The sequence below is a fragment of the Macaca nemestrina genome, chromosome 7 (genome assembly GCF_043159975.1).
Source record: "Macaca nemestrina isolate mMacNem1 chromosome 7, mMacNem.hap1, whole genome shotgun sequence".
In the NCBI taxonomy this organism is placed as follows: Eukaryota; Metazoa; Chordata; class Mammalia; order Primates; family Cercopithecidae; genus Macaca; species Macaca nemestrina.
In genome coordinates this window covers 146,085,364-146,112,758 of record NC_092131.1, presented here as the reverse complement: position 1 = coordinate 146,112,758, position 27,395 = coordinate 146,085,364, and the positions used below count along the sequence as shown (strand labels likewise).

General features: G+C 40.3%; 1 long non-coding RNA gene across 1 annotated transcript in view; it reads left to right on the top strand.

Annotated features, from left to right (window-relative positions):
- LOC139355422 (uncharacterized) overlaps nucleotides 1–27,395 on the top strand; it is an 86,329-nt gene that overhangs the window by 39,324 nt on the left and 19,610 nt on the right. The gene's annotated exons all lie outside the window — the stretch shown is intronic.

Below are 27,395 nucleotides of genomic sequence, written 5' to 3'. Positions count from 1 at the left end.
TCTCAGATCTTATCTCTGCCAAGAAAGCTGCACTGTCATGCTTTTCTGACTGTGTATGTTTCTGCATCACTCTCCACTGCAGCCTGTTGAAACATCACTTTAACTTCAAAACTCAAATACACTGTATCCAAAACTCTGCTAACTTTTTGGAGTTATTCTTTAAATTTCCATAGAACATTTTGTTTGTATTTTGACGTTTATATTCTGCTTCAAAATACAGATTCTTCAGTTCTTGTCTTCTCCTTCATAGACCATAAAGCCACTTCAGGTATCACCTACATATGGTATTTGAGCACTGGCAGGGCCTAGCAGTATGGTGTACACCAAGTGGGCGCTCAGAGATTTGTATTGTTTAGAAGATGCATTCTCCATCTAGTGGTAAAACTGAAAAACTGCAAGTAACTTTTGCCTTCTCTAACACAATTATGACGTAAAACCGGAAATAATACCAAATAATATTTTTAAAATAGTGCCTCCTTGATACTACAGATTGTTCAAGTCTTAATCTATTTTGATACAACTGTGAAAAAGTAACTATGTTACTTTTCAAGCTGACATAAATCTTTCTTACAGCATTTTTGATTAAAACACTTTATCTAAGCTGGGTGTGGTGGTGCCTGCCTGTAGTCCCAGCTGCTCAAGAGACTGAAGTGGGAGGATCACTTGAGCCCAGGAGTTCAAGGCTGCAGTGTGCAGTCATCATGCCTGTGAATAGCCACTGTGCTTCAGCCTGCCTGGGCAACAAAGTGAGATCCTGTCTCTAAAACAAACAAACAAAACTTTGTCCAAGAAATGTCTCTGGATCAGGGGTCCCCAAACTCTGGGCTGTGGACCGGTTCTGGTTCATGGCCTGTTAGGAACTGGGTGGCACAGCAGGAGGTGAGCTGTGAGTGGGCATTACCACGTGAGCTCTGTCTCCTGTCAGATCAGCAGCAGCATTAGATTCTCATAGGAGCACAAACCCTATTGTGAACTGTGCATGCAAGGGATCTAGGTCGCATGCTCCGTATGAGAACCTGATAAATGACTGATGATCTGAGGTGGAACTGTTTCATTTTGAAACTCCATCACCCCCCGAAAAATGTGGAAAAATTATCTTCTAAAAAACCAGTCTCTAGTGCCAAAAAGATTGCTGCTCTAGATGATAAAAGGTGATAAACACAATCACAAGATTCCTTTAAATAGATAAGTTTACTTTTTATATCATGTTTAGACAAGGATTTGCCACTATTGATTTCCTTCTTTTTTTTTTTTTTTTTTTTTTTTTTGAGACAGAGGTTCATTCTTGTTGCCCAAGCTGGAGTGCAATGGGGCAATCTCGGCTCACTGCAACCTCTGCCTCCCAGGTTTAAGTGATTCTCCTGTCTCAGCCTCCCAGGTAGCTGGGATTACAGGTGTGCACCACTACACATGGCTAATTTTGTATTTTTAGTAGAGACAGGGTTTCACCATGTTGGTTAGGCTGGTCTCCAACTCCTGACCTCAAGGGATCCACCCTCCTTGGCCTCCCAAAGTGCTGGGATTACAGGCGTGAGCCACTGCACCTGGCCTATCACCACTTATTTCTGACTCATGACTAAAGATAGATATTCTCAGGCTCTTCTAGTTCAGCAAACTTGTATTTGTGGAATTGATTAACTAAAGGATTCTCTACAATGTCTGGTTCTTAGTAGAATTCGAGCTATTAATCACTCAAGGTTAATTCCAGAAAAGTTAAGTCTAATTCTAAAAAATGTACATTTTCACAGCAGTGTTTACAGTAGGATTGGCAGTAGCTTGGGGCCTGCCCAGGAAACTAGGGGTCTTACCTGACTGAGCTTCATGCATTTGCAGCTTTTGTGTTCCAATTCCTCCTTACTCTCCATTTCCCAGGTTTAACAGGATTTCAGGGGAGAATAGTTCTTATCAGCAATGGTATCTACCCTGGTTAGTTGGAGACCTAGCTTTAGCATTGGTATTTTTTTTAAACTGGCTTCCTAAAAAAAGAAAAACAAAAATTAAGGTACTTTTGACATTCAGGCTGAAACAAAATGATGATATAATGCTGTTATGAGCTGAAGTTTTAAATGTCGTATATTATGTAGACCAGCTATCCCCAACCTTTTTGGCATCAGGGACCAGTTTTGTGGAAGACAAATTTTCCGTGAACAGGGATGGGGATGGGGGTGGGGGTGGGGTGGAGGTTGGGAGAGGAGTGGTGGTGGTGGATGATTTGGCATGAAACTGTTCTACCTCAGATCATCAGGCATTACTTAGATTTTCATAAGGATCGCACAACCTAGATCCCTCACATGTGCAGTTCACAAAAGGGTTCATGCTCCTATGAAAATCTGATGCCTTCGCTGATGCTCACAGGAGGTGGAGCTCAGGCAGGTAACGCGGTCGCCTGCTGTTCACCTCCTGCTGTGTGGCCAGGTCTCTAACAGGCCACCGACTAGTACTGGTCCGCAACCCAGGAGTTGGGGACCCCGATGCAGACAGTCATTCTAGTTTTGTTCTGTTTAGCTCTTATATTCTTAAGCAAAAAATGTCTGGCATTAACTACAATTATTGTGGTACAGTTTGCCCATGGGTGACAGATTGAAAAACACGGCCACCATATTTTGCAGTTCTTCTCATCAACAGGTAGAAAAACTACTCAGTTTTCTACTAGTTCTCTATCTCTTGAAACTGGGTTGACCATTTGACTTGCTTTGACTAATAGAATGTGGTAGAAGTGACAATGTACAAGTTCTAGAGACTCAGCTTTGTGGTGCTTAAGGGCCCTAAGGTCACTATGTAAGGAAACTGGTCTAGTCTACTGAAGATGAGACAACATGGGGGAAAGAACCAAGACGCTACAGCTGACAGCTGGTGCCAACTACCAGCCCTGTGAGTGAAGCTGTTTGGATCTTCCAGCCCAGCTGAATGCGGCCAACTAAGGATCCCAGGCAAACCCAGCAGAGGAACTGTTCAGGTAACCCGTAGAGCATGGGAAGTAAGATATTAATGAAAGTCAAGCCACGGGGCCAGCCCAAATTCAAGAGAAAGGGAGATAGCGTCTATCTTTTGATATGTGGAACTTAACAGAATTTGCAGTAATTTCCATCCGTCGTAGTATCTATGTTTTATTTATCTATTGTTTTGTAACTAGGTATCCCAAAGCTTAGTGATTTAAAACAACCACCACATATCTATCCACAATTCTGCAATTTGTGTTTGCTGGACTTAGGAGAGTTCACTGCCTGCAGCTGGGAATTCAAGATAGTTTTACACACGTCTGGGGTCTCACTGTGATGCCTGGGACATCTGCGGCTTGGCATCTTTCTCTCTGCATATGCTCTATCCATCTGGGTAGCTGAACCTGTTTCCATGGTGGCTTGGGGCTCCAAGAGGGCAAACATGGAAGCTCTCTGGTCTTTTAAGGCCTAGAACCAGAATCTGCACAGTGTCGCTTCTGCTGCATTGTTTGTGAAAACAAGTCACAAAGCCAGCCCAGATCCAAGAGGAAGTGAAATCAATTTCATGTCACAAGGAGGGGAATAGAAAAGATTTTGCGCTCATCTTTAATCTACCTTAGTTTATTCTTTGGCCATAGATTGTTTGCGTTTCTTCTGCATGTGAAATACATTCATATCCTCCCAAGAAGCCCCAGTTAGATCTCTCATTCAATACGGAAGCAGTTCATTGTTCAGAATCTCACTGTCTCAGGTCTTGATGTGAATTAGACTGCTTGAGTGCAGCTGTGTCTCAATCTGGAAGTTTGTGAACTAACAATCCAAGTTGTCTGCCACCATCACTGCCCTTCCCCCACCCCAGATACCATGGTGGGAAAGCGATGAGATAACTGTAAGAGACACTCCCATTCCCAAGGGGAGGGGATAGAAGATGCATGGCAGGCACAGGTCCTTAGCGATTCTGAAATCCATCCAGGCACACGTTGCCAGTCCCTGTGAGTGCAGAGGCAGGACTGTTTCTTGATAAAGGCCTGTTTCTGCTCCCTGCAAATGGTAACTTAATTCACTGTTATTTGTCTTTTGGCGCCATCCTGAGACCGTTTCCCTTTTTCACGACAAATGGTTCATTTTTGCAGCTGAGTAATTCCTCAGTTGGCATCTCGCTCATAGTAAGTTGGGGATCCAGAGGTCTCTCTTCATTTTGAATTGCCTTTGTTCCTTTAGTCTGTGTACAACTCCTTTAAAAAAGTGGGTTTTCTACATACTAAATTATAGCCTACTCCATTAGACAAGTCACACACACGTTCACATGTCTCTTGGAGCAAGATCTCTATGCGTTGTGAGGTCTTATAACAGGTCTTATAGGAGAATCGCCTCAGCCTCCTGAGTAGCTGGGACTACAGGTATGTGCCACCACACCTGGCTAATTTTTGTGTTTTTTGTAGAGACGGGGTTTTGCCATGTTGGATAGGCTGGTCTCGAACTCCTGAGCTCAAAGCAATCTGCCTCACCCTCAATTTAATCTTGTAGACTAAGGTCACATTTTGCCAGCAGGTTCCTGACACCATTTCTTACACTGAGAATCCCTGGGGAGAGACTTTTATTTTCCATCCCGGCAATCCACAGTCCAGAAATATTTACTCTAAATTCTCCTTGGAAACGGAATTGCTTTTCCTTTGGTTCTTCTCTCCTTCCCATATTTTATCATAGGCAGCTAACATAAGCAGATTAGCCCCTTCGGCATTCCACTTGGAAATTTCCTTTAGCCAAATCAGGTTTTCTATCTTCCATGTTATTGTAGCCATCAGCTTCACTAATTGTTCCACTACCTTGAAACACAGATGACCATCTTTGCGGCCTCTAAAAACAATTTCCATGCTGGCTTGCCATGCTTCCATCCTTCCCCATGGCTCAGCCCCAAAATCACCTGTGTTAGGCTTCTGTTACAGCAGCACCCCGCTTCCAAAAACTAATCTCTCTTTTAGTTTCTGTTTTTAGTAGAAAATCACCCCAAAATGTAACAGCTAAAAATAACTTTTTTTTTTTTTCCCCCTGAGACAGAGTCTCTCTCAGTTGCCCAGGCTGGGGTGCAGTGGCGTGATCTTGACTCACTGCAACCTCAGGCTCCCGGGTTCAAGTGTTTCTCATGCCTTAGCCTCCTGAGTAGCTGGGACCACAGGCGTGCGCCACCGCACCTGGCTAATTTTTGTGTTTTTTGTAGAGATGGGGTTTTGCCGTGTTGGATAGGATGGTCTCGAACTCCTGAGCTCAAAGCAGTCTGCCTGTCACGGCCTCCCAAAGTGTTGGGATTAGAGGTGTGAGCCACCGTACCCAGCCCATGTTTTTAATGTATCATGAATGAACAGAGAAATAAATGAATGAATGAAGTAACTATTACTATAAAAGAATTTATAAGTAAACATGTTTACATTTACAAAAGCTATCTTGAAGTTTTAAGCAACTCTTGACTATTAATAACCAGGAATAGTTAAAATGTGGAGGGGGAGCTGGTCTTAACATTGGATATAGCTTGCTGAAATATTTAAAAGAAATGATATGTTTAGGATTTGCTTCCAAATAATTTGGAGAAGTGGGAAAAATGGGTTGAGGTATGGATGAAATGAGATTGACTATACTATGAGTTGACAATTATTTAAATTGGGTTAAAGCTACATGAAGACTTATACTCTTCTGTTCATTTTCATATATTTGACATTTTTATAATAAAAAGTTTAAAAATTACATGTAGAATATTAAGGGACTGAAGAGCATTAGAAGGATTGTGAATATTTTTTGCAATTATTAATTTATTAATATTCCCACTTTTCCTACTTTTAAAAAGAGATTTCTATCTTCATACGATGGAAGGGAGGTATTTTAAAAGATCATCTGGAAACTTCTTTTGTATTATCTTCATTGACTAGACAACCTGAGCATTATTTCAACGTTTCACTTAACGTGCAGTAGACCTCATTTTAAGATATTCCTAGAAGGCTGGGCACGGTGGCTCACACCTGTAATCCCAGCACTTTGGGAGGACGAGGCGGGCAGATCACGAGGACAGGAGATTGAGACCATTCTGGCTAACACAGTGAAACCCTGTCTTTACTAAAAAAACAAAAAATTAGCCATGTGTGGTGGCAGGCACCTGTAGTCCCAGCTACTTGGGAGGCTGAGGCAGGAGAATCACTTGAACCCAGGAGGTGGAGGTTGCAGTGAGCCAAGATCGCGCCACTGTACTCCAGCCTGGTTGATGCAGTGAGACTCCGTCTCAAAGAAAAAAAAAAAGATATTCCTGGAACTCTGATTGCATACCACATTTCTGTAAAGCAAATCATTTCCCAATTGATTTTCATTCCATTTTGTAGACGTGCTCTCATACCTCCTGTTGATTTCCCTGTCTGCTAATTAGAGCTCAAGACAGGAGATGGGAAGTGCAGAAGCTCATATAAGCCCTGGCATTTTGCCTTAATCTAAGGCTCAAGGCAGGTATCTGATGGGATGAGTTTTATGTTCTCTGCCTAGATCAAGAAGAAGCCGGGAAGGGCAGGAGTTTGCTCCAGCAGATGCCTTCCTCAAGCTGACAGCTGCTTTGCTGGCTCTGATAATCAGTCTGAGGAGCTGCTCAACTGCTGGTAGAATTCAATGAATAAGGAGCTTTTAATTATTACACGTCTTCCATATGTATCTTAATGTTAAGGAATATAAAAGAAATATAGCTTGGTGCCTGGTATCAAAGAACCTAAGGACTTAAAAGGCCCAGGAACCAGTACAGCATTAAGGCATAATCTGATATTTTCTACCCAAGGCAACACTGGATCTAGAAGAAAACCATTATAAGGCTGAGTGCATATCCTGGGCATTTGTTTAAAGAATCAGGACTATGGGCCAAAATCATTCAGCGATAAAGTTCTGCTCCTGAGTAAGCAATGGAATAGATGATGGAGTTGTTTGTGCAGAATACCAGGCAGCTAGTTTTTAGGCAGACCGGAATGCTGCTCTCACCCTCCTAAAACACCCCTACAGTTATAACCAGGGAAATCCATTCAAGAAGAACTATTTTGCTGGCATTTCTGCCCCTGGAGTAGAGACAAGGAGGCAACTGTTAATTTGTTTTAATGGAAATCTCTTTGTTAGGGGATTTGTCCTCATCCACAGCTCATACACACCCCGCATAAAATGCTGTCTGATTATAAAAGGTGGTTGGAAAAAGGTCAAGAAACCAAAACGCAGGAGATCTGGTTTCTAGTTCCAAATGTAAAGAGCTTGGGAGTTGCAACTTTGTCCTACAACAAGTAAATAGCTGAACAGATTGAAAAATTTGCTACTATTCTTGGATCTAGAGATGAGGACACAGGACAGACTGCTGCTCCTAAGATTGGAGATATAAACAGGTTCACACAGGGAGTCATGGCTTACCAGGCGGAGCCTCATGAGTGGAAACCACCATTGGAACCAGTGCCAGGTTAGGAACACCTGAACTGTAATTGATGAATTACTGGAGAGTCAGTGTGAACAAAACCTGAGAATTAAAAATAACTCCAGTCATAGGGGGACCCTCATGCTTTTATGAGTTTTATCTCCGGGAGCTCAACCAGGTTCTTACAGTAAATACCACAGAAAAATCTATTTGTGCTTCCGGGAAGGGATGGGAGGGAAGGAAGCATTTGGAAATATTCCAGAGCACTCTGTTCTTCTTAACAGCTTCTGGTCTCAGGAGAAACTATTTAACTAGAGCCTAACCTGCTGGGGCTGCTGGGGTTTTATCAGAACATAACCGAGAAAAGGGACATATCTAACTCCAGTCTACTCCAGACATCATGTTTCACTTAAGGCCAGGGGTAGGGGGGGAACTGAGAAGCACCTGTGAGGTTCACGGTTCAGAGGCATAGGCTCACCAAAAGACTGAGACCTAATCACAGGACTACACAATGTTTTCCTTTTCCCACTACCACATCACCACATTATTAAGGTCTATTTACAACTGTTCATTTCGCCATTTACATCATATCCAGTTATCAAGAAAATAATCACACCAGCCTGGGTAACATGATGAAACCTTGTCTTTACAAAAATTACATGAAATTAGCCAAGCATGGTGGTATGCATCAGTACCTAGCTACTCAGGAGGGTCGATTGAGCCTGAGTGGTTGAGGCTGCAGTGAGCCCTCCGGCCTGGGTGACAGAGCAAGACTCTGTCTTAAAAAAAGGAAAAGAAGGCTGGGTGCAGTGGCTCATGCTTGTAATCCCAGCACTTTAGGAGGCCAAGGCAGGCAGATCACCTGAGGTCAAGAGTTCAAGACCAGCCTGACTAACATGGTGAAACCCTGTCTCTACCAAAAATACAAAAATAGCCAGGCATAGTGGCAGGTGCCTGTAATTCCAGCTACTCTGGAGGCTGAGGCAGGAGAATTGCTTGAACCCAGGAGACAGAGGTTGCATTGAGCCAAGATCGTGCCATTGCACTCTGGTCTGGGTGACAGAGCAAGACTCTGTCTTAAAAAAAATTACGAGGCATTCTAAAGAGCAAGCAGTACAATTTGAAGAAACAGAGTAAGCATCAGAACCAGACATAACATATAACAGGGATGTTGGAATTAACTTAAAACAACTGTGATTAACAGGATAAGGGTTCTAATGGATAAAGTAGGACAACAAACAAGAACAGATGAACAATCTAAGTAGAGAGATGAAAATCCTGAAAAAAAAAAAAGAAGAAATGCTAGAGATAAAAAACATTGCAACAAATAAAGAATGTCTTTGATAGGCTTATTAGTAGACTGAACTTGACAGAAAAGAATCTCTGGGCTTGAGGATATCTCAACAGAAATCTCCAAACCTGAAAATCAAATGGAACGATGAATAATAATAAAAAAGAACAGAATATCTAAGGACTATAGGACAGCTACAAAGGTGTAGCATATACACAATGGGAATACTAAAAGGAGAAGAAAGAGAAAAAGGAATGGAAGAAATATTTGAAACAGTAATGACTGAGAATTTCCCCAAATTAATGTCAGACACTAACCCACAAATCAAGGAAGCTCAGAGGACACCAAGTAGAATAAATGCCACAGGGGAAAAAAAATCCAAGTCCCCAAACAAACACAAATGACAAGTAGGCATATTATTTTCAAACTACAAAAAATCAAAGAAACAAATCCTGGAAAAACCAGATGGGAAATAAGGTACATATAAAGGAAGACAAACAAGAATTACATTTGACTTCTCCTCAGAACCATGCAAACAAAAAGGGAGTGGAATGAAATATTTAAGGTGTTTAAAGGGAAAAAAACCCACACCCATCTAGAATTCTGTACACTGCAAAACTACTCAAAAGTGAAGGAGAGGCCAGGCATGGTGGCTCACACCTGTAATCCCAGCACTTTGGGAGGCCTTGGCAGGCGGATCACAAGGTCAGGAGTTTGAGACCAGCCTGGCTAACATAGTGAAACCCCATCTCTACTAGAACTACAAAAATTAGCCAGGTGTGGTGGTGTATGCCTGTAATCCCAGTGACTCTGGAGGCTGAGGCAGGAGAATTGCTTAAACCCTGGGGGAGGAAGTTGCAGGGAGCCAAGATCGTGCCGCTGCACTCCAGCCTGGGTGACAGAGCAAGACTCCTTCTCAAAAAAAAAAAAAAAAAAAAAAAAGGAGATTTAAATACTTTCTCAGACAAACAAAAATTGAAGGAATTTGTTGCCAGTAGACCTACCTTGAAAGAAATGTTAAAAGAGGTTCTTTAAAGAGGAGAAAAATAATATAGGTCAGACACTAGGATCTACATAAAGAGCACTGAAGAGGAATTTGTGAAGATAAAATAAAAACCTTTATTTTTCTTATTCTTTATTGACCTAAAAGATAAGTTCAAAATAACAACAATGTATTCAATTATATATACTTATGCTACATCTATATGTATGTGTATCTATATATCTTGAGGAAAAAACAAACATAGGCTAGGCATGGTGGCTCACACCTATAATCCTAGCACTTTGGGAGGCTGATGTGGGTAGACTGTTTAAGCCCAGGGGCGTGAGACAAACCTGGGCAACACAGTGATACTTTGTCTCTAGTGGTGCATGCCCATGATCCCAGGTACTTGGGAGGCTGAAGTAGAATGTTCAGTTGAGCCTGGGAGGTTGGGACTGCAGTGAGTCATGATTATGCCACTGTACTGCAGCCTGGGTGACAGAACGAGACTTTGTTTAAAAAACAAAAAGCCCAAATATATATATATATAAACATGTACATTTATATGTGTATACATACTTGTACATATATATGTATATACATACATGCACTTATATATAAGTGAAATAATGGTATAAGAAATGGGAAGGAGACTGGGCGCGGTGGCTCAAGCCTGTAATCCCAGCACTTTGGGAGGCTGAGACGGGCGGATCACGAGGTCAGGAGATCGAGACCATCCTGGCTAACATGGTGAAACCCCGTCTCTACTAAAAAATACTAAAAACTAGCTGGGCGAGGTGGTGGGTGCCTGTAGTCCCAGCTACTCGGGAGGCTGAGGCAGGAGAAGGGCGTAAACCCGGGAGGCAGAGCTTGCAGTGAGCTGAGATCCGGCCACTGCATCCCAGCCTGGGTGACAGAGCCAGACTCCATCTCAAAAAAAAAAAAAAAAAAAAAAAAAAAAAGAAATGGGAAGGAGAAATTAGGAATATTTTGCTATTATCAGATATTCCTAATATCTGTGAAGTCATATAGTGTTATTCGAATGCAGGCTTGAATTAGCTGTAAATGTGTATCTCAAACTTGAGGGCAACCACTATAAAAGCTTAAAAAGAAGTATAGATAATATGCTAAGAAAGAAGAGAAAAAGGAATCATATAAAATGCTCAATTAAAGCCATAAGAGACAGAAAAAGAGTGAAGGCAGAAACAGGAACAAAGAACAGGGGTGAAAAATAGAGAATGAAATAAATATGGTAGGTATTAATCCAACTATATCAATGATCACTTTAAATGTCAGTGGTCTAAATGCACCAATTAAAAGACAGAGATTGTTAGAGTAGATCAAAAAATGAGACCTAACTATGTATTTTCTGCAAGAAAACCACATTAAATATAAAGACACATATAGATTAATAGTAATCAAAAGAAAGCAGGAATTACTATATTAATTTTAGACAGCAGATTTCAAAGCAAGGAAAATTATCAGGAATAAAGAAAGACATTGCTTAATGATAAAGGAGTCAATTGTCCAAGGAGCCATAATAATCCTTAATATGTATGTGCCTTACAACAATTAAGCTATGTGAGGCAAAAACTAATAGAACTGCAAGGAGAAATAGACAAATACATTATTATAGTTGGAGACTTCCACACTCCTCTGTCAGAAGTGAAAAGATCCAGCAGGCACCAAATGAATAAGGACAGAGTTGAACACCATCAATCAACTGGATATAATGAAAATCTTTAGAGCACTTCATCCAACAACAGCAGAATACAGATTCTTCTCAAGCTTACGTAGAACATTTACCAAGATAGACCACATTCTGAGCCATAAAATACACCTTAACAAATCTAGAAGAATAGAAATAATACAATGTTTGCTTTTAGACCACAATAGAATTAAACTAGAAATGAAAAACAAAACAAAAAAAAAACAAAGAAGCTAGACGAAGTGGCTCACATCTATAAACCCAGCACTTTGGAAGGCTGAGGCAGGCAGCTTGCTTCGAGCCAGGAGTTTAAGGCCAACCTGGAAAATACAGTGAGACCTCTACAAAAAATTTTTTAAAAACTAGCCAGGCTCCTAAGGTCCCAGCTACTTTGGAGGCTGAGGCAGGGGGATCACTTGATCATCCAGAAGTTTGAGGCTGCCGTGAGCTAAGATCACACCACTGCACTCCAGCCAGGGTGACAGAGCAAGACCCTGTCTAAAAAAATAGCTGGAAAACCTCAATATATGTATGTGGAGATTAAACAGCGTATTTCTAAATAACACATGACTCAAAAAATAAATCTGAAGAAATTAAAAAATACTTTGAACTAAATGAAAATAAAAAACACAACTTATCAAAATGTGTGGGATGCAGCAAAAGCAGTGCTTAGAGGAAATTTATAGTACTGAATGCGTATCTTAGAAAAGAAGAAAGATCTAAATTCAGTGACCAAAGTTTCCACTTTAGGAAACTAGAAGAAAAAGGCAAATTAAATCCAAATTGAGCATAAAAAATAATAATAATTAAGAGTAGAAATCGATTTTTTTTTTTTTTAAATAGAGATGGGGTCTCACTTTATTGCCCAGGCTGCTCTCAAACTCCTGGGCTCAAGCGATCCAACAACTTTGGTGTCTCAAAGTGCTGGGACTACAGGCATGAGCCACTGTGCCTGGCCCAATGACATTGAAAATAGGAAATCAATAGAGAAATCAATGAAACCAAAATCTGGTTCTTTGAAAATATGAGTAAAATTAATAAGCCTATAGTCAGGCTAAGGAAAAAGAAAGTACACAAATCAGAAATGAAAGAGGGAACATCACTACAGAGCACGTGGCCATTAAAAGGATAATAAATATCATGAACAACTCTATGTTCATAGATTTGATAAGCTACATGAAATGAGCCAATTCATTTAATGACACAATCTGCCAAAATTCATACAAGAATAGTTCATCTGAATAGGTCTATCTTTATTAAAGATACTAAATTAATAGTTGATACCAAAGCAACGGGCCCAGATGGGTTCGCTGGTAAATTCTACCACATCATTTTTTTTTATTTTTTATTTTTTTTTTGAGATGGAGTCTCGCTCTGTCGCCCGGGCTGGAGTGCAGTGGCACCATCTCGACTCACTGCAAGCTCTGCCTCCCGGGTTCACGCCATTCTCCTGCCTCAGCCTCCCGAGTAGCTGGGACTACAGGCACTCGCCGCCACCTCGCCTGGCTAGTTTTTTGTATTTTTAGTAGAGACGGGGTTTCGCCGTGTTAGCCAGGATGGTCTTGATCCCCTGACCTCGTGATCCGCCCGTCTCGGCCTCCCAAAGTGCTGGGATTACAGGCTTGAGCCACCGCGCCCGGCCCTACCACATCATTTAAGTAAGAAATGATATCGATTATCTGCAATCTCCTTCAGAAGATAGAAGCAGAAGGGATACTTCCTAACTTATTTTATGAGGCCAACATTACCCTAATACCAAAATCAGACAAAAACTGCAAGAAAACTACAGACCAATATCTGTCATTCAAAATCTTTAATAAAGTATTGGCAAATTCAATCCAACAATGTATAAAAAGAATTATACATGATGACCAAATGAGATTTATTCCAGGTATGTCAGGTTGGTTCAACATTTGAAAATCAGTTAATGTTATCTATCACATCAACAGGCTAAAGAAGAGAAGTCTCATGATTGTATCAATAAATGCGGAATAATCATTTGATGAATTATAACATCTATTTATGATTAAAAAAAAAAAAAACTCTGAGTAAACTGGGAATAGAGGGAACTTCCCCAGCTTGGTAGAGAATATCTACCAAAATCCTACAGCTAACATCATATTTTATGGTGAGAAACTCAAACGTTTCCCACTAAGGTTAGGAACAAGGCAAACAGGGCAAGGATGTCTCCTCTCACCACTTATTTTTAACATTGTATTGGAAGTCCTAGCTAATGCAATAAGACAAAAAAGGAAATAAAAAGAATACAAATTGAGAAGGAAAAAGTAAAACTTTTTCTTCAGAGATGACATGATCATCCATGAAGAAAATCTGAAAGAATCAACAAACAAAATGTCTGGAATTAATAAGCAACTCTAGCAAGGTTGCAAGATATGAGATAAATATGCAAAGGTCAACTGATTTCATATATATCAGCAATGAACGAGTGGAATTCGAAATTAAAAACACTGTTATTTACATTAGTACCCTTCAAAATGAAATACTTAGGTAGAAGTCTAACAAAATATGGACAAGCCTCCATATGAGGAAAACTACAAAACTGATGAAAGAAGTCAAATAACTACGTAAATGGAGATACATTCCATGTTCATAGATAGGAAGACTCAATGTTGTCAGGATGTCAGTTTTTCCCAACTGATCTATGGATTTAGTGCAATCCTAATCCCAATCTCAGCAAGTTATTATGCTGATACTGACAAACTGATAATAAAATTTATATGCAGAGGCAGAAGTCCCAGAATAGCCAAGACAGTATTGAAGGAGAACAACAAAGATGGAGGCCTCACACTACAAGACTTTGACTTACTCTAAAGCTATAGTGATCGAGACAATGTTAATTGATGAAACAATAGGCAAATAAATCAATGGAACAGAATAGAGAGCCCAGAAATAGACACACAGAAATATAGTCAACTGGTCTTTGGCAAAGTAACAAAGGCAGTACAACGGAGAAAAGGTAGTCTATTTAACAAATGGTGGTGAAACAACTGAATATCCACATGCAAAAATAAGTAGCTAGACATAGATCTTATACTATTCAAAAAATTAACTCAAAATAGATGACACACCCACATGTAAAATGCTAAACTACAAAACCCCTAGAAGGTAACATAAGAGAAAAATTCTAGATACCTTGGGTTTGGTGGTGACTTTTTAGATGTAATACCAAAAGCACAATCCATGAAAGAACGGATAAGTCTGACCTTATTAAAATAAAAAAATTTCTCTTATCTGAAAAAGCTTGTCAAGAGAATGAAAAGGTAAGCCACAATATGGGAGAAAATATTTGCAAAAGAAAATCTGATAAAAAGTTGTTATCCAAAATATACAAACAAAACAAAACAAAACCCTTTTAAAACTCCACAATAAAAACACAAACAACTGGATTAAAAAATGTGCCAGGCTGGGTGTGAAGGCTCACACCTGTAATCCCAGCACTTTGGGAGGCCGAGATGGGCAGATCTCTTGAGCCCAGGAGTTCAAGACTAGCCTGGGCAACACAGGGAAACCCCGTCTACAGAAAATTAGCTGGGCACACACCTGTAGTCCCAGCTACTTGGGGGACTAAGGTGGGAGGCTGGCTTGAACCCAGAGGCTGAGGCTGCAGTGAGCCAAGGTTGTGCCACTGCACTGCATTCCAGCCTAGGCAACAGAGTGAGACCCTGTCTTAAAAATAAAAAAAGTCCCAAAGACCTTTACAGATACATCACCAAAGAAGAAATACAGATGGTAAATAAGCATCTATGAAAAGATGCTCCACATCATATGTCCTGAGGAAAATGCAAATTAAAATAACAGTGAGCTGTCTCTACACACCTACTAAAATGACCAGAATTTTCAACACTGACAACACCAAATGCTGACAGGAATGTAAAATGACAGGAACTCTCATTTCTTGCTGGTGGGAATGCAAAATGGTACAGCCACTTTGGAGGACAATTTGGCTGTTTCTTAAAAAATTGAACATATTCTTACTATACAATCTAATTGTGCTTCTTGGTATTTACCCACAGAAGCTGAAAACTTTTGTCCACACAAAACCAGCACATGAATGTTCATACCAGCTTTATACGTCATTGCCAAAACGTGGAAGCAGCCAAGATGTTCTTTAGTAGGTGAATGGAAAAATAAACGGTGGTACCTCCAGACAATGGAATATGATTCAGTGCTAAAATAAATGAGCTGTCAAACCATGAAAAGACATGGAGGAACCTTAAATGCATATTACTAAGTGAAAGAAGCCAATATAAAAAGCTTACATGCTGTTTGATTCCAACTGTGTGACATCCTGAAACAGGCAAAACAGTGAAGACAAAAAGATTAGCGGTTGCCTGCCAGGGGCTGGTGGGAGATGGGAGGAACGAAAGGGCAGAACACAGAGGATTTTTAAGGCAGCGAAAATACTCTGTATGATACTAGAATGATGGATACTTGTCTTTATACATTTGTCCAAACCCACAGAATGTACAACAGCAAGAGTGAACCCTAGTAAACTATGAATTGTGGGTGATCATGATGTGTCCATTTAAGTTCAACAGCTATAATAAAGACAACACGTTAGTGGGGAATGTTGACAATGGGGGAGGCTATGTATGTGTGGGTGTAGGGGGTATATGGGAAAGCTCTATCTTCCTGTAGATTTTGCTATGAACCTAAAACCGCTCTTAAAAAATAAAATCTTTTTTTTTTTTTTTTTTTTTTTTGAGATGGAGTCTCACTCTGTCACCCAGGCTGGAGTGCAGTGGCGCCATCTCGGCTCACTGCAACCTCTGCCTCTTGGGTTCAAGCGATTCTCCTGCCTCAGCCTCCCCAGTAGCTGGGATTACAGGTGCCCACCACCATACCTAACTAATTTTTTGTGTGTTTTTAGTGGAGATGGGGTTTCACCATATTGGCCTGACTGGTCTTGAACGCCTGACCTCAGGTGATCCGCCCGTCGCCACCTCCCAAAGTCCTGGGGATTACAGGCATGAGCCACCGTGCCTGGCCAAGAAATAAAATCTTTTGAAAAAATTCAATGTCAGTGAAAATAAATTAAATAAATTCTACAAAAAGAAAAAGAGAAAATAAACAAAAATGGAAATGTGTGGAGGGGAGAAACCTAGGGTAAGAGAAGCCTCTCAGTGTAGGGCGCTTTCTACTGCAAGTGGCAAGCAGCAGTGAACTGTAGGTGTAGATTGCTTCATCTAGTCTTAACCTCCCCACATTCTCAGCGAGGCCCTGAGAAAGCCCTGGGCCAGGGACCAAGAGCTTGAACATTGGCCTTGACTCATTACTTTCCTCACCTTTCCAAATCCCATTTCCCCATTTGAAGACAGAAGGGGGTGGCCTAACTTCCTTAAGGTATAACCAGGTTCTAAAAGTCCTGAAATCAATATAGGCTGAGATGAAAATTTGTAGAATGTTGCAGAGAGACTTAGGAGTAATTTTGTATTTAGGGCGGATGGAGAACCTAGGTCTCTTGTGGATGGGTAAGGGTTCATCCAGAAGTGGGAGAAACTAGTTCCTTACTTTGCAATTAAGTTCAAAGCCTCAAATTGACCTTGGTGTTTTACAATAGGCTAAAGGGAGGTATCTCCATAGTGCTCAATGACTGTTAGTCTCCTGCCGTCTTCCTAAGACGAAGCCCTCCTTCCATGTGGAAGACCACCTCACACAGAGAAAACAGAGACGCGCTTCTGATTTACAAACACAAACACAGGCCTACTTCAAGACTTCCTTTAAAAGGTTTATTTAAAAAAATGTAAAAATATATTTGCATAGCACAATTTTACAAAGACTATAGTAGACTCCAGTCAACAAATTAAAAATAAAAATATTATTTGCTTATTGAAATTGAGTTTGATTTGAGGCTGTTTCCATTTACAGACGCACATACCAAAATAGTAGCTTAATCAAAGATTAGTTTAATGCAAATATTTGGCATCCTACCAGAAATACCATAAGGCTATTGTCAAATCAGTTAAATTTCTGTTACAAGCAGCAAGGGTGGCCATCTGCTGTGGTTGGCAAAGAAATTAACATATTTCAAGATGCAAACACATCTCAGCCTCCCCTTACAGATCTCTAAGCAGGCATCTTGGCTATATACAATTTGGGTCTGATATCTAGTCTTTAAACTGATATCCAATGTCTTTAGGCCAGAGATATCAAATAATGAATGTTTTATTTATCTGCTATTATGAAGGACAACGATTTCTTAGCTTAATGTTACGTGCCTTCTTGAGAAACCCTGAGAATCATTAGCATCAACTCAATTCAGCAAACGAGGATTGTGCCCTTGCTATAAACAAGTCATCAGACTTTGTGTTTTGATGGACACAATGAAAGGGGTCTTTAAGGAGCTTCTGGTTTAATGGGGGATGTGGATACATATGTATTTGCCCGTACAGGGCAACATACTGTCATAGAAGCCTGAATCAAGTGCCACCAGAGTCTCCTTGCTCTTGGCAGGGATTGGCAGAGGCTTCCCCTCAGATGGCCTTTGTGGATTTTGAAGGAAAAGTATTTTTTAAAAAGCAGGGAACAGCCTGTGTGAGACTTAGAGGCATAGCATTATGTGCTTTATTCAGGAAACAGCAAGTGGTTCTGTTTGGCTAGGTAGAAGACATTTTCTAAGATGAAGCTCAGAAAGTTGTTTGGGAACAGAGTGGGATTTATTATGTTTGGCCTGACTTTGACTTCCCTTCTTCTGGAGACAGCACCCTGATTTTCCTTTAGGGGAACTATATCTGCCCTCTTCTCAGCTCACATGACTTGAAAGAATGGATGGTGTGGTGCTGTAAATACTCTCCAAAGGGGCTTGGATTTTGAGTTATGTCTTCTAAATGGGGATCATAACAAAGCTACTTTTTTTTTTTTTTTTTTTTTTTTTGAGACGGAGTCTCACTCTGTCGCCCAGGCTGGAGTGCAGTGGCGCGATCTCGGCTCACTGCAAGCTCCGCCTCCTGGGTTCACGCCATTCTCCCGCCTCAGCCTCCCGAGTAGCTGGGACTACAGGCGCCCGCCACCTCGCCCGGCTTATTTTTTTGTATTTTTAGTAGAGACGGGGTTTCACCGTGTCAGCCAGGATGGTCTCGATCTCCTGACCTCGTGATCCACCCGTCTCGGCCTCCCAAAGTGCTGGGATTACAGGCTTGAGCCGCCGCGCCCAGCCCAAAGCTGCTTTTTAATGAAAAAATGTTCAAATGTGTATATACAGAAATAAAAAACAATACAAAATCCCAATGAATCCCCATAAACCCACTCCCAGATGAAGCAATTAGCAAGATTTTGTAAGACATTCTTCCTTTCTCCTCCCCGCTCTCTCTTATCAAAGTATTTCAGAGTGAATCCTGGACTGCCGGTGTTTTTTCCCTTCCATATATTTCAGTATGCATCTCTAAAAGTTATGGACATTTTCTCACAAACAAAATGTATTAACCTAATGATTCCTTGGTATCAATGAATAGCCAGTCCATATTCAAATTTCCTGATTATCTCAAAATTGTGTTTTTAAGCTGAATTGTTTAAATCATGTTCTAAACAAGGTCCGCACATGGCATGTAGCTTTTATAACTCTTAAATCTGTCTTAATCCAGAGCAGCCCTCCTCATCCCACTTTTCTTTCTTAATGCCATTGATATATTGAAGGAACCGTATCAGTTATCTCTTAGAATACTACCAAATATGAATTGGTCTGGTTCCTCCCCTGGGGTGTGATTTACATTTTCCCTTTATTTCTTGTAAATTAAAATTACTCAATGCCTGTTTGTTTCACCCTTAGTAATGCTAATGCACACTGTAAAATTTTCTATCCACCTACTGGTTTCATCCATTGATAGTCTTTGCCTGAATTGTCTGTTTCATTAGGTCTCACAAAGTGGTGATTTTCTAATTTTATCATTCTCTTCACACTTACTACCTGGAACTATTTTTATTGTTAATTTTTATGGATACATAGTATGTGTACATATTTATGGAGTACATGTGATATTTTGATATAAGCATACAATGTGTCATGATCAAATCTGGGTAATTGGTGTGTCCATTACCCCAAGCATTTATCATTTCTTTTTGTTAGGAACATTCCATTTATTTTAGTTATATTGAAATATACATTAAATTATTGTTTTTGTCTTGTTTTTTGGAGGCTGGGTTTCACTTTGTTGCCCAGGCTAGAGTGCAGTAGTGCAATCATAGCTCACTGTACCCTCGAGCTCCTGGGCTTAAGTGATCCTCCCGCCTCAGCCACCCAAATAGCTAGGACTACAGGCACAGGCTACCACGCTCAACCAATTTTTAAAATTTTTTTCTAGAGACAGTATCTCGCTATGTTGCCCAGGCTGGTCTCATACTCCTGGGCTCAAAGGACATTCCCACCACACAGCCTCCCAAAGTGTTGGGATTATAGGCATGAACCACGGTGTCTGGCCTTGAAATCTTTCATTAAAGAAAAATTTCCCTGTGTCAAATAAAGTATTTGGTTATCCTAAAAACAGTTGATATACAGAAAAGGCAAATTTTCTAATAATTGCCCATTTCTAGGATACCATTTCTCTTTTTTAAAAATAACCTTTCAAAACGGCAAAATGTAACAGATACAGAAAGCCACATAGAACAAATTGTTACCTTAATAAATTATTGTAAGCAAACACCCTTGTGACCACCATCTAGTTGAGGAAACAGCACTGCGGTAGCCACCCCAGAAGCCCTCTGTTTGTCCATTTATTCTTTCATGGTAATCATTTATTTGCTTTTCTTCAGGATTTGATCACCCAAGTGTGCATCCATAAACATTTTAGTTTGTTTTCACCTGTTTAATATGAAATTTCACAGAACTTTTAATTAATTAATTATTGAATTAATTCCTTTATTTGAGACGGAGCTCACTCTGTCGCCCAGGCTGGAGTGCAGTGGCGTGATCTCGGCTCACTGCAACCTCCGCCTCCCAGGTTCAAGTGATTCTCCTGCCTCAGCCTCCTGAGTAGCTGGGACCACAGGCACGTGCCATCACTACCGGCTACTTTTTTGTGTTTTTAGTAGAGACGGGGTTTCACCGCGTTAGCCAGGATGGTCTCGATCTCCTGACCTTGTGATTTGCCCACCTCGGCCTCTCGAAGTGTTGGGATTACAGGTGTGAGCTGCTGCACCCGGCCCACAAAACTTTTTAAGTGTCTTTTAATCTACAGATTCCTCTTCCATTGCTTTTCATTTTCTTAAAATTGGACTGTTTGCTCTGTAGAGTTTTTCAGACTCTGATTTTACTAATTGTACCCCTATGATACAGTATATCTTTTTTCTTTTTTGAGACAGGGTCTTGGTCTGTCACCCAGGCTGGAGTACAGTGGCATGATCTTGGCTCACTGCAGCCTTGAATTCCTTGTGGTTTTGATTTGCATTTCTGTCATGACCAGTGATGATGAGCATTTTTCATGTGTCTGTTGGCTGCATAGATGTCTTCTTTTGAGAAGTGTCCATATCCTTTGCCCACTTTTTGATGGGGTTGCTTGTTTTTTTCTTATAAATTTGTTTGAGTTCTTTGTAGATTCTGGATAATAGCCCTTTGTCAGATGGATAGATTGCAAAAATTTTCTCCCATTCTATAGGCTGCCTGTTCACTCTGATGATAGTTGCTTTTGCTGTGCAGAAGCTCTTTAGTTTAATTAGATCTCTTTTGTCAATTTTGGCTTTTGTTGCCATTGCTTTTGGTGTTTTAGACATGAAGTCTTTGCCTGTAATGTTAATAGGTTGGCACAAAAGTAATTGTGGTTGGGCCGGGTGCAGTGGCTTACACCTGTAATCCCAGCACTTTGGGAGGCTGAGGTGGGTGGATCATCAGAGGTCAAGAGTTCAAGACCAGCCTGGCCAACATGGTGAAACCCCATCTCTACTAAAAAACACACAAAAATTAGCCAGGTATGGTGGCACGCACCTGTAATCCCAGCTACTCAGGGGACTGAGGCAGGAGAATTGCTTGAACCAGAGGAATGGAGGTTGCAGTGAGCCAAGATTGCGCTGCTGCACTCCAGCCTGGGCAACAAAGCGAGACTGTGTCTCCAAAAAAAAAGAAAGTAATTGCAGTTTTGGCCATTGAAAGTAATGGCAATTACTTTTGTGCCAACTTAATAGCTGTTGATGCCCATCATCTAGTTCAACTCAATTCATTAGGGGTTGAAAAATGATGATAATCCCATTGTGTCATTCCTTTCCTCATTCATTAGCTAGAATATTTCTTTTTCTTTTCTTTTTTTTTTTTTGAGGCAGAGTCTTGCTCTTGTCATCCAGACTGGAGTACAATGGCGCAATCTTGGCTCACTGCAACCTCCGCCTTCCAGGTTCAAGCGATTCTCCTGCCTCAGCCTCTCGAGTAGCTGGAATTACAGGTGCACACCAACACGCCCAGCTAATTTTTGTATTTTTTATTAGAGATGGGGTTTCACCATGTTGACCAGGCTGGTCTTGAACTGCTGGCCTCAAGTGATCCACCCACCTCAGCCTCCCAAAGTGCTGGGACACTAGAATATTTCTAACTAGAGCAGCCCCCCTTGTCTATTGTTTCATTATCCAGTGGTCCAGCTCACATAGGAAAGGTGGGATAAATACTTGTTTCTTTTTCTTTATGAATTAAAATAAGTTGGTTACCTATCATCCTCAAAAGGTGAGCAGTTAATTTTTTAGGATCATTAAAACTCATAGACTTAGACATATTTTAAGTATTGTGATCTGCTGAAGTTATCATCCTTCCTGAGCTTACATTGTCCCATCTGTGTTCAGGGGTAGCTTCTGCAAGTTGGCTCTTGAGTTTTTTTAACATGACCTCTGTAGTCTTTGGAAGCTTCCTTCCTGTTGTACACCAAGATGTTCCATGAGTTCATGCTGATACTTGGGATTCAAAGTCAGGACTGCAGGGTTTTTACTTAAAGCTTCTTTCTTACACAGGCATATCCTTTCTTCTGAGAATCCAGGTTCTCAGGGACCTAAGAATTATAAAACTAGAATATCACACCATTAGTTTGCATTGTCTTACATTACGTATACAACAATCTCAGTGAAATCACCTATTTTATCAACACACATTTTATCGAAAAAGTTAAAAAATTATTTGCATAGGCGCTTTCCACTTTCTTTAGTTGTTTCTACATTTTCAGATGATGTGTCCAGTACATAGTTTGTACTCTCTCCTCTTTAACCCTCATGTAGTCTTAGTTTTACAATAGGTATTTAATGTTCAGTGCCAGTCCTTAGGTTGACTTCTCTCTAGTCATTTGGATGTCCAAAGTTTATTGTCTAGAAAATTCCTCAGGAAATGTGCAAGAAAACAATATAGAATGCCTGTGTCTCACGGTGTTTCCCACAGAGGATGGTGTCAAACTTAGATTTTCTCCAACCTAAGTGAGAAGCGGTATCTTGGTGTAGTTTTAATTTGTATTTCTTTTATTATGAGTCAGATTGAGCGTTTTTTTTTTTTTTTTTTTTTTCATGTCTAAGTGTTACCAGAAAGGAGTCCTGATCCAGACCCCAAGAGAGGGCTCGTGCAAGAAAGAATTAGGGGTGAGTCCACAGGGTAAAGTGAAAGTAAGTTGATTAAGGACGTGAAGAAAGAATAGTACTCCATGGACAGAGCAGGGCGTTCCCAAAAGCAAGAGGAGGACCATGTTTGCCTTAGGTGCAATGCTTGTTTGTACATAAGAAAACAAAGCAAAAAATCATGGGGAGATGTATTCTCCTACAAGGGTTTGTCACAAAGATTGCTCATCTTTGTATAACTGCTGTCTTCTGCAAGACTCTATATTACTATGTTGAAAGCAAAACTTATTCTTAAACTAAAAGTGCTTTTGTTTTTAAGATATTGGGACATCAGGACATTTCCTGGGTCTGTTATATCCTGGGTCTGTTAAGTCCTGGGTCAATTCAGTAAACGTTGTTAATGTGTTCCTTTAACATTATTAACCTGTTTCTTTTAACCGTAAACATCCTGTGGCTATGAATGTCTAACCTGTTGGGAATGTGGCCCAGCAGGTCTCAGCTTCATTTTACCCAGGCAGCCCCTGTTCAAGATGGAGTTGCTCTGGTTTGAACACCTCTGACACAATGACCATTTCTTTTTCTGTGAGCTCTCTGTTAATATCTTTGTCCATTTTTCTATTAGATTTGGCCTTCTGCCTCCCACCATTTTAGGACTTCTCTCCATATTAGGGATATTACCCCTAATATGGATATAAAGGGATATGTATGTGATACAAGTTGCAATATCTCTTCCTAGTTTGCCATTTGTTGCCTGACTTTACTTATAGGGCATTTTTGCCATGTGACGCTATATGTAATGCCTTGTTGGGCTAGCTCTTCAGACACTCCTTTCTTTTCAGATTTTTTGGGCTATACTTATCTATGTTCTCATTTTAAATGTATATCCAATTTTTCAAGCTCTAGAAAAGAATTGGCATTTTTGTGGGAATCATGTTAAATGTATTAATTAACTGGGGTGCATTGATGTCTTTATGATGTTGACTCTTCTTATCTAAGTATGTTTTCCTGTTCCATTTGTTCTGGTCTACCTTGGGCCTATCAGTAAAAGAGGTTTTTTTTTTTTTTTTTTTTTTGAGATGGAGTCTCACTCTGTCGCCCAGGCTAGAGTGTGATGTGATCTTGGCTCACTGCAGCTTCCGCCTCCCAGGTTCAATCGATTCTCCTGGCTAAGCCTCCTGAGTAGCTGGGATTACAGGCACCTGCCACTGTGCCCAGCTAATTTTTGTAATTTTAGTAGAGACTGGGTTTCACCATGTTGGCAAGGCTGGTCTGGAACTCCTGACCTCATGTGATCCACCTGCCTCTGCCTCCCAAAGTGCTGGGATTACAGGTGTGAGACATCGTACCCGGCCAGTAGAAGTGTTTTAAAGGTGTTTTAAATATATATTTCTTAAGTTCATGCTTGGATATTTTATCTTTTCTGTTATTAGCATAAAAAGGGTCTTCTCTTGCATTATATCTTCTAACTAGTTATTGCTTATATCTATGAAGGCTATTGACTTCTGAATATCAAAGGTTTTTGAGTTAAGGATTGCTATGATGGCATTGTATAGAAATTATTACAGAAGTTATAAATAATTTGCTATTTCAAGTGAGAAATTAATCCATCAACCAAGGCAGGGTCAGGAGGGGAAGGAAGAAATAGATATGTATCTCAAAAGTATGGGACTTGGAAACTCATTTGATGTTTAGCAAAGGGTGAAGGAAAGGGCATGTGAGCTTTCTTTTTTTTCTTTTCTTTTTCTTTTTTTTTTTAATATGGAGTCTCACTCTATTACCCAGGCTGGAGTGCAGTGGCGTGATTTTGGCTCACGGCAACCTCAGCCTCCTGTGTTCAAGCAATTCTCCTGCCTCAGCCTCCCAAGTACCTGGGATTACAGGCACCCACCACCACGCCTGGTTAAGTTTTGTATTTTTAGTAGAGATGGGTTTTTGCCATATTGGCCAGGCTGGACTCAAACTCCTGACCTCAAGTGATCTACCCACCTCAGCCTCCCAAAGTGCTGGGATTACAGGCGTGAGCCAGTATGCCTGGCCACATGAGCTTTCAACTGGTAACTGCAATTGATAACATTTTTAACAGAAAATAGGAAGTGGAGAAGGTTGGAGAAAAAGAGAAGGTATTTCAGTTAGGGCATTTAGATGTTGAGACTGGAAGTAAATAGAGAGGTCAAGTGTTAAAATTTAGATTTGGAAGTCATCAATAGAGCTGTAGGAGTTTCTGAAATGACTAGGGAGATAAACTAGAATAATAAGAGAAGAACAAATGACAGAATGTCAAAGAATTTTTATATTTAAATAACAGGTAGAGGAAGTTGGTCCCTGAAAGAAACTGAGAATGAAGGATCTGAGAGGTAGAAGGTGAATGAGAATACAAAGTCATAGAAACCAAAGGAACAGGGACTTGGCTTATCAGTTGTGAAAAATTACCAGTACTTCTTAAGGCAGCAATCTCAGAACTGTTATGAAGGTGAGCTAAGACTATGAAGAATTCAGAAAAGAGATATGTTAACTAGGAATGGGTTTGTGGTAGGAAATTTATACTGTGTGTTTCAAACACATGAAGTCCAAATATAAGAGGTCTCATGTTTCAAATAATGTATGTTGATATCAGTTAAACAAATATGCTCAGATATAAATAGCTTGGCTTAAATTAAAATGTTTACTAATACTTCTTATTTATTGCCATTAATTCAAAGTTCAGTGCTTTACCTGAATATAGATTTATACTTTACCTTCTGACAGATGTGTATGTGGTGGGGATAGAGGGAGGCTTCAGGTAAAATATAACATTTAAGTGCTAAAAAGGACAGTAATTTTTCCCACTCTCAGATAAATGTCTGTTCTTTCACACAGGTATTTATAACCTCTTAGTCTTAGGGTTTACAACATCTTGTCATATTTCACGGAGATTCACAAGATTCTGGGAAGTAACTAGGACAGGGATCATTATTTCTTAAAGTGCAGAGACGGTAAAAGAATAATAGAACCAAGTCCGGATCTAAGATATTCTTGACTCCTAGCCCATAGGCATATGTTATGAGTCAGGGTGGAGTGTAGAAAATGTTTCTTCTAGGTATTTTAAACAGAAAAGGATTTAATACAGAGGTTTAAGTGCTTATAAATACAGTTGGCCCTTGATACCATGGGTTCCTCATCTGTAGATTGAACCAACCACAGACTGAAAATATTTGGGGAAAAAACCCAATAAATAATACAACAAGAAAAATGTACCAATAAAAATAATACAGTAAAACCACTATTTACCTAGTATTTATGCTGCATTTTTTTTTTTTTTTTTTTTTTTTTTGAGATGGAATCTCTCTTTGTTGCCCAGGCTGGAGTGCAGTGAGGTAATCTTGGCTTACTGCAACCTCCGCCTCCTGGGTACAAGCAATTCTCCAGCCTCAGCCTCCCAAGTAGCTGGGATTACAGGAGTGCACCACCACGCCTGGCTGATTTTTGTATTTTTAGTAGAGACAGGGTTTCATCATGTTGGCCAAGCTGGTCTCGAACTCCTGACCTCAAGTGATCCACCTGCCTCAGCCTCCTAAAGTGCTGGGATTACCGGCCTGAGCCACCGTGCCTGGCTTGCATTAGGTTTTGTAAGTAATCTATAGATGACTTAAAGTATACAGGAGGATGTGCATAGGCTATATGCAAATGCTATGCCATTTGCCATTTTATGTAAAGGACTGGAGCATCTGCAGATTTTGTTATCCTTAGGGATCCTGGAACCAATCCCTGCCCAGATACTGAGGGACAACTGTAAGTGGAAAAACTGTAAGGTAGTAGACTACCTCCAGAAATGACTCATGGAACAATATGGTAGAGCTGATTATCAGGGGAATCACCCTTGAGTTTGTCTCTGAAATTACTGCAGAGAGCAGGAAGCCACACTAGGAAGTTGCTGATACTGTTGGTACCATCACTACAGCACTTGACCACCTCTTGACATTCACAGAATTGGTGATTTGGCACTGGAACATGAATCTTCAAACCTAAGAATCACAATAGACTCTAGAACACTGCAGCTAAAAGACTCTCCATGAGCTTGCTTGCAAGAAAAAGTCACCAAAAAGAAGTAGGAAGATGGCTTCTGCTTCAATTTTTTTTTCCTTCAGATCTTTCAAGAACAAATCTAATAGATGAAATGTAATTCATATCCAGAACTTAGCTGTGAGGAAGTCTAGAAAATGTAGTTGTTGGTTTTCCTGCTTCTTCATACAAGGAGGAAGCTGGAACAGAAATTGAGCAAGCCGATCTACATTTGCCACAGCAAGCTTAGTGTGTGTTCATTCAAAATGTCGGCAAAAATAACGAACAGGCCAGAACCATGTGGCACAGCAGTAGAAATGGTTGCCAGATGGATATCATTAGTAATATTCAAGTAAGTTTGAATGATTATAATTGGTCATGGTTATAATTGGCAGAGCTGAACTTCAACCTAGATCTGACCAGAATGCTGTATTGCCTTTCAATTTGATCAGCAGCTTAGAATTCATCTACTCTTATTTCTGCCTCCCCCA